Source organism: Apaloderma vittatum, unplaced genomic scaffold (genome assembly GCF_000703405.1).
Source record: "Apaloderma vittatum isolate BGI_N311 unplaced genomic scaffold, ASM70340v1 scaffold273, whole genome shotgun sequence".
Lineage (NCBI taxonomy): Eukaryota > Metazoa > Chordata > Aves > Trogoniformes > Trogonidae > Apaloderma > Apaloderma vittatum.
The window spans coordinates 33,184-41,998 of NW_009707253.1; positions in this window are offsets into that span (position 1 = coordinate 33,184).

The window sequence follows — 8,815 nt, forward strand, 5'->3', positions numbered from 1 at the left end:
TATAAGATTACAAGGCAAACAAAGCAAGCGTCTGGCCGAATCGATCCAGGTAGGAAGTACCTTGGCACTTCTGCAGTATCGACAAAGTGGTACAGCATTGGCACATCTGCATCAAACTAACCATTTTCCATAAATGATTCACTTTTCTAAGCTTCGTCTGCATCAAACTACCCCTGTTTTCCATAAATGATTCACTTTTCTAAGCTTCATTACCCTTGTCTGGCTTGCAGAACTGTCACCATACGAAGCAAAGGTAGGCTTAGTTTATTTTGAGCCTATTCCTTGACTTTAGATGCCAAAACCTTTGTCGTAGGGGTTTTGTAACCAAACGGGATAAGCACATGTATTTTCCTGCCACTTTTAAATGATGAATATTACTCTTCTGCTTCTGATTTCCACAGAACTGCCTGGAGGATCTCAGAGCAGCTCAGGCAGCTGCTCCTTGCAGGCAATGGTTCGTTTCCTCTGAGCTTCTACTGATGCTCTAGAGGCCGAGGGAGTGCTGCTGCAGACTCGGTCTAATCTCAAAACATGGATAAGATGAATGATGCAACCTCATCACTTCTGAATTCCCAAAGATGAACAATTTGGGAAATTTCCTGATACGACCCTCCTTTATTTTCTTTCTTGTTTGCTTTTCAGCCTACACTTTTTTACGTGCATCTGAGAAGCCAACTCAGACCTGTGCCTTACTTCCCCTCTGAAAATTTAGTAGTAAAAAATTCAGGATCTTAGCATTAGAAAAAGGCTTTGATACCAGCACGATACTGAGACTCTCTTGCATTTGCTTTAAGCTGTGGGTGATGGCGACTGTAGCATCACAAAATACTTCAGAGGTGGGAAGAGCCCTTCTGGCTCAGGAGGGCAAAGGAAGTTCGCAAAGCAGGAGACATGGTACAGAATAGAGGGTAAGGAAAGAACAGAACTGGCAGTGATGTCTCACACCATGTGAGACACTTTGGCTGATGACCAGACTAAGAAAAACACCTCTTTCCTAGTAGGTAGTCAGTAGGCTGATGCTAATGTCAAGGGTTCAGCTTTTCTCTATAACCTTCCTGAGATGGATGGAAGGATCAGACAGTAGCTGGAAGAGTAAACTAGTATGTTTTCGGCAGTGAGATCAGAAAAGACCTTTTGGATAGAGGTTAAATAATATGTATTCATTGGCATGAGCTACTCAAACTGTCTCTTGGACAATTTTTTCTCTAGGAGCTTGGGTAGAAACCCAGGAATTAAAACTTCTTGCAGCGAGTTCCCACTGAACCCATCCTTACACCAAAACTGGACATAAATCTGTGATACTTATATTTGAATATCTGGTAGAAAAAAAGCTGGCGATAGGGTACGGGCATCAACGTCTGCCTGGCTCTGCTCCCCACATCCAGCCCTGGGGCTGTCCTTGGCCAGAACAAGTGCTTTGGTCCTCTATGATCCCAGAGGCTTTTCTTCACATGTCTGATGTAAACATCTCCCTGCCCTTTCTGTTTTCCCCTGGACTTCGGGAAGGCAGGCCGCGTGTTGCAGCTCCGTTTGCTCTGGCAGCAGATGTTTTGGCATCCGCGCTGTCGACGCAAATCGTCCTCCAAAGCACCAGAGTCCTGTCTTTAGGCTTGTCACTGCATAGCACGTGACAGCCCCAAACTGCCTTTCACTTTGTCTCTGAGCTCTGCAGAGTCAGCCACCCCCACGGAGCATCGGGTTTCATAAAAGGAAGCAGCTAAGATTATCACAGGTAAGTGTAAACATAAATATTACCAGCTCCTAACACTGAGCATCATAATATACAGCTCAGGCATACCTGGGAGCATTAACCCTGCAGACACACACATCTCTTGGCTTTACTGCACAAACATTTGTGAGACTGGGCTTTGGCTGACCAGCAAAACTCTGACCTCTCTCAGCTGCAAAGAGTGGTCCGCGTTCCCATTTCAGTTCAGCTAACTGCGTTTTTTATTTTTTGAAGTTTAATCTTCATATTTCAAACCTGCAGAAAGCTTCCTTCACACCGATGAGAAATGGGAACTCAGTTTTAAAAAGCAGCGCGATACCTTGATGTTGCACAGAAAGGACCTAAGCCTGCAAGATACAGCGTGGATTTACTTGCAGGAGGTCGGTATGTGCTCGGTGGTTTGGTACCTCTCGGGATCTAAGTGTGTTTCTAAATAGCTTGGCCTGCCCTATCAGTTCCCCTCATAAATTGACTACGCTGTGAAATAAAAAAGACAAATTTCTATTTATCTCACTGGAAAACATGGGTTGTATTTTCTGCTATTTAAAGCCAAAGGGTCAGAGGGGGAGTTATCTGCAGTGACATGAGCTGAAATATGATTGTGAAAAAATAAAGATGGAAAATACAACGTGCCTTGCCAATTATGTGCCATAGCTAGCATTACTTCACATCCCTCTATAGAGGTCATAACTCATAGCTAGGAAAAATGAAGAACAGAACTCATCCTCTGCCTACTTTGGGGCGTGCCTCCTCCTTCCTTCGTAGACTAAGCTGGTCTTGCAGCTTTTTTTTTAATTCTTTTAAATCTTTCTTTAACCTGGCATGTGCAATTAATAAAAATTGTAGCTCAAAAAAAATTCATCAACGTATCTCCCTTTTATTTTTCTTCCCTCTTCTGTAACGCTTCAAAGTTTTGCTGGGGTTGATGTCTTAAAAATATTGTGCTGTCTTGAAACGAAAATGGCAGTTCCCTATAAATCGACAGGATGTTCTTTGCTGTACCGATAAATAAAACCGAGGTATTCTAAGAGACTTTGGGGGGGGTTTAGCCATTGCCCGCTTCCACAAGGTGAAGTTTGTTTCATCACCCGTTAAATTCTCGGAGGCGAACCGCTCCAGGTGTAGCGATCATTCTTTTGAATCTCTTTAAACTTACAGAGCTACTCCTCCAGGTGTGTGCACTGAGTACAGCCGGTGTGGTTTGGAGTTTGGACAACAGTTTCCTCTTTCCAGGGAATTCTGATCCCTCCACGCCACTGCCTGGCTTTAGGAAAACGCCACGTGCCGACCCTGCAATAGGAGATGGCGCGTCCGCCTTTCTAACGAAACGTAATCTTTCTGTTTCTCTGAAACGTGTACTCACAAGGCACATCCGAAGGCAGGTATGAAAACCTTCTGGTGGGAATTCCAACTGCAGTGACCTTGGGGCAATGTTTTATCTTACTGTGACAGTCCCTGCTGAGAAAGATTGACTTTTTTGGCATAAAGCAGCGTCCTGGGTTTGGGATGTTCAGCCTGGCCTCCCTTTTGCGTGCAAATAACTGTGCTTGTGCAAGACACTGATAATTAAAACTGGTTGTAAGGGCTCGACACTTAGCCGAGAAATGCGAATTTTCACCTTGCTTGAGCAGACAGCAAAACTCCTGTTAGTCACAGTCTCGCTCTTCTGTGTGTCTCGGGGGTTTTCTGCCACCACTGGTTCAGAAAACAGAGTCTTTCCCACTCTTTCTTCTAAATATTGGCCACACCAAATAGTGCAGCAGCACCTAGAACCCGGTTTCCTCGTGCAGGTGATCTGTCATGCGATACAGAAAACAGCAAGCATTTTCACGGTCACCTACCAACGTTGTTTACCTGTCCTGCTAGTTTGTAATTCAAAGAATCAGACCTTAACTCGAGAGGCTACACTAGTATCTAAAGTCAAAAAGCTCTAAAAAATGATTGAAGATGAAATCCTTTCTTGAGCACACCTGTACTGAGTCGTTTTCAAACACAGTGGCAAAATTAAGTTTTACTCTCTTATTTTTGTTTTAACTCTACCAGACCAGACAGGAGAATGAGCTAATCCTGTCCTTTTTTTCTGCGTAGTAGCAAAAGAGAGAGTTCCTGGCAGCTACTGAACAAGCTGGTGTAGAGTTTGGCTTGTAGGAGAGTTGTAATTTGCTTCAATAGGCAAGAGTGGGAATGTCCCCTCTTCCTTTATGTTGTTGGAGTCATAGAAGAGAACTTTATTTTAATATATGGAAAATAAATCACTGCTAAATTCAGGCTGGTGGGCAGTGTAGAGCTATTAGTGTACTGTATAAAGGAAAGTCAACATCTCTTCCTGTTTTAACGTGTAAATCTGGGTACATCTGTAATGATCCCCCAGCCAAAGGCATCGTGCCCAATGTAGATAGGTGCCGAGTTGACCTGCCTAAGCTCCAAAGTTTTCACACCAGTTTGCCCGTGTGGCTCTTATCTCGATTTCAGTTTTCCTTGTTCACAGTCAGATGGGTGAAGATATCAACGTGATTATACCAAACCATTTTTCAGCATAAAAGAAAAAAAAATTGGTGTATTTTAGTAAGACCGGGGTGAAAATCTTGGTTTGTTTGCTGCCGTGCTCTTCAGAGACCACCACGTGTCTTCACAGCCCTCGGATGGTTCCTTCCACCCCCTGCCATGAAGGGTCCAAGACATCTTCCACAGGGTTGTCGTGCCTTTCTTTTCATAGATCCGCACTGAACTGCGTTTCCGCTTTGCTGTGTCAACTTGCAGAGATGCAGGCGGGCAATTTGCATCATCTTTACTTGGGAAGTCTCATTTAATAGTGGCAGTGCTGCTCAGCTATGACACAAGGACATCCTTTTTTTGCCCCGTGATGCCAATACGGTGCTGTCCTCTAGATACTGTGAAATGCTCGCATATCCCGAGGCGATTTTTTGGGATAGTTACTCCTTGGTTGGTGACAACGACAAAGTTACTACTGACAGGCTCTACAGTGCTATTAAGGCACCTGATGAAAAGCCTTCGCTACCGGACTTGCTCTTTCCATGACCCGTCAGATCCCAAATCTGATTTTCGGATTCTATCAAAGGCGTCTCTGGTTGCACAGATGTTTAGGCTTGAACCTCATTTCCCTTGAAGGGAGGTGGGCAGGAGTTTTTTAGCCCATCCCGCTTTAAAATCTTGGGTTTTATTGTGGCCGTCTTCAGGAACAGAACTGCTGACCACTGTAACAAATACGTTAGTTCTTTAAAGTGTCCGTAATTGCAGCGTTGCATCATCTCCACGGTTATTTTAAAAATTCTCTTTGTGACTTTACATTATTAATAAGGCGTCTACAGAATTGCCTAGAAAAAAAATCCTTGTGTCGATCTCGCAACTTTGTCATTTCCCGTCGTAGCTGGACCAAGCCCTCAGCTGGCGTAAACTGATGTCACTTTTGCTCTGTTATTTCTCCTCATGTTATTGGCACTACTGTCACCAGCTGTCACGATAAGATACCCACAGTACGCCAGTAAGGAGGAATCTCTCTTTAGAAGGAGAGACTAGATGAGATGACACAAGAAATAGAGAGTATATGTTGTGCCCTCATTGGGAGCATGCTGGAACGAGCTGGAAACTCGAGCACGGGTGAATTGAAATGGTTGCTACCTGTAACTCTACGACTAAGTTATCACTGGAAGGTGGATTATACGTGGATTTGTTAAAACACAGGCACACACATGCTACAGACTAGAGGAGGAGAATTTTTTTTGACGCTTTCCCTCTGCTGAGTTCCCCGAGGCTGAGATCCCTCTCGCCATTATAAAAATAGGAAAAGAGAAGCACCGAGGAGGAGAGGCCACACAACGGCAGAGCCACCAGGAGAGCTTAGGCCTCCTGAATCACTCTGCAGTGCAGAATTTAAATAATTTGGCTACATTTGCATAACATTCATAAAACAGATTACCCAGTAAAGGGAAAAGCAGTGGTTTTGAAGAGATTTAGCTTGGTGTGCCGTCAAAATCAGGGGTTAGGAAATAGTTCACAGGGCTCTGTGGTATCCAAGGGAACTTATTTGTATGGACTCACACACGCAAATCCTATTAGCATAAGAGTTACTTGAGCACATCCTCCCAAATTGCTTATTAGCCATTGCTCTCTGCACGCGCTCCCCAGCGCAGTGGCAAGGCAAGCTGCATCCCTCTCATCCTGAAGTCATTGCCTCATCACGGAGTAAGGCCATCAGAGCCTCTCTGGAGGCAGAGAGAAGCCTCTGATTGAGAAAGCAGAACGAGGCAATGGGTGGCCCGATGACCTTACCGCAAGCGGCGAGACGAAGGTTGGCCAAGAAAGAGAATCACAGGGTGGTTGAGTTGGAAGTGGCCTTAAAGATCATCAAATTCCAACCCCTTTGCCACAGGCAGGGACACCTCTCACTAGATCAGATTGCTCATGATGAGACTTCGAATGCTAGAAAAGCTACTGATGTATCAGTTCAGTTGAACAGTGTTTTCTAGTGGTCTAGTCGAGAGGCGGCGTCCCTGCCCAAAACAGGGAGGTTGGATTAGATGATCTCTAAGGTCCCTTCCAGCCTAGGCCATTCTAGGATTCTATGATTCTAATTCACACTTGTCGAAGGCCTGAGAATCTAGAGCTGTTGCTGCTAATTAAAGAAAGCTACGAAGGTGCAGTACCTTGGCCCTAATGTTAACTCAGACTGTTCTCGTGCACAGTAACCTTAAAACACAACATACAAGGTTTGTCATGTCACACTTTTCTCTCTTTCTTGTTTAGGGTAAGACACACAGGCGTAATCTCCTCCTGCTTGAGGGCACCAAAGTTGACTTACAGCTTTGCAGCACGCAGGTTTTACCCTTTTTAACCAGAGAGAATGATTAGCCTTTATTTCTCTGACTGGTAACCTAAAGCACACCCCAACGCAGAGAGATCAGGGATAGAGAAAGAAGAGTAGGGATCGAATGCTTTTTCCTTATAGCCACAGAAAGATGAGCCGTGACAGGTATTCTAGGTTTCTATATGAGCTGATAGGGAAAAAGCAGAAGAACAAGGAGACAACCTGAGCAGGAGTGGTTACGTTATAATAATTCATGCTGTCTGAAGGCACAAGTATTTTTATCCTCGAGCAAGTCTTGTGTGCAAGTAAAATTCACCATTGCCCAGTTCAGACCTCTGTGAATTTTACTGTAGTTTCTTTCCAAATGTAAAGGTATAGTCTGTTTAAATTTAAAGGGTTTGGTTGTTCTTTAAATGAGTTTTATCATTTGGATGCCATTCAACACTTGACCATGTTCCGAAACCAACAGCGGTTCTGCCCTATCCATCTTAGCCTCGTAATGGATAGATAGAACATATTAAGAGTTATCACCTCAAAGACAGATCAAAGTCTACTTCCTTTAATATTGACTTTCTTTAAAAGGACCTAAATATAACCCACTAGCTAAATAATTCAATTTTGGGGGCAGAGGAACTGAGTGCATGTTTATACAGCAGACCGCAATAACTCCGCAATTTTCTCATTTGTCGGAGAAGAAGAAATCCGTCTCACATTTTCTGTTTAAGGAAATGTTACTCTTAGGTTAAATGAGCCCCAACCTGTCAGCCGTCCAAATGGACTCTTCACTGACATAAGTGGCAAACACTTGCATGGATCACTGACAGGAACAGCTCAGCTCAAGGAACAGAAACAATGAGCTAATCTGAAAAAATGGCTGTTTTCCGATGTTTCACAATGTTGTCGGTGCAGGGTGGTTTTTAAATTCTCTACTTGATTCACCCTGGTTATCAAAGGTGTTGAAAGGTCACACGGGGCTCTTGAATTTAGTTGTCTTGTTGTCTTGCTATTCATTCCTTAAATATCTCTACGTTTGGGGAGATACACGTATCATCATGTACATGTGAAAAAATAGACATTTGGTTAACGCAGGCATTCTCGGGGGCTCTGGAGCAGAGCAGCAAGGCTGTATCTCTGCTTTTCAGGAGAATGCAAGGAATGAGGTACCAGGGACGTGTCCTGCCATTTGTCCATACGTGACTAAACAGTGCCTGGAGCTAGTTAGTCCAGAGAACTTCCAAAAGAGCAAGAAGCCAGAGCACAGCCACTCGGGGCTCTTCTAACCTCTGTCCTCAGTGACTTCTTCCATTCTCATGAACCACCCATGTTTTCTATCACACTAAGCATTGTTTGATGGGTTTTCTGGTTTTTGCACCTACGATTAAGGTGGAGAGGAGGCAGAAAGACCACAGGGTTGGAAACCATAGATACCAGCTTCAACTTCTGGATGCCACACCGTGAGTGAGCAGCTTTCAGTGATGGCTCTAAAAATGGCTATACCTGCATTTGGAAAACACTTTTACTCGGTGTTTGTATATTAAGTGCTGTGTAACTGTCAAATACTGAGTAAGCTCCATTACCCTGTGTACAGGGGAATGAGAGGTTTAACCTCAGATCCGTCTCCTCTGGTATTCATGTTTTTTCATTATCAATGGAAAAAAAAAATTAGGTAAGAATTTCAATATATTTTTGTACTGTTGCTATAACTGGAGGGAAAAAAAAAAAAGTGGAAACTGGAAATGGGATCTTCTGCCTGCTCATTGAAACAGCTTTTGTAAATGCCCGGACATCTCAAGCCAGAACGCACTCGTTCCTTCTGGTGAGAGAAAGAGCACTGGATGTAGCTGCTGTAGAATAACTGGTTTATGTGGTGGAAACCTTTTCTAACGAGACTGATTGCTGGACCTTAGTCCCACCACGTACAAGCATCAGGCCAGGATCACTGCTGAGGTGCTTGCACCCCAGAAGTGTAATTCTAACCCCACTCCGCATTTGGTCTTCGTCCCCTGCCTTGAACCAGAACCAAACACCTTTTTCACGTTCTTAAGTACAAGAATAAGACTGCTGTCCCGAGCGCGCAAATGGAAAACCTGTCAGAAAGGATTTGTGAGGACAGGGCAGGGAAATACTCTGGTGGAAGCTCTTCCTGAACCGCGGTAAGGGCGATGGCAGGTGCCCTGCTAGGAGGAAGCGAGACGTCGGTCACGTCGGTAACGACACCCACAGCATCGCTCAGGGCCAAGGTCCTGCCCTGACCGGCACAA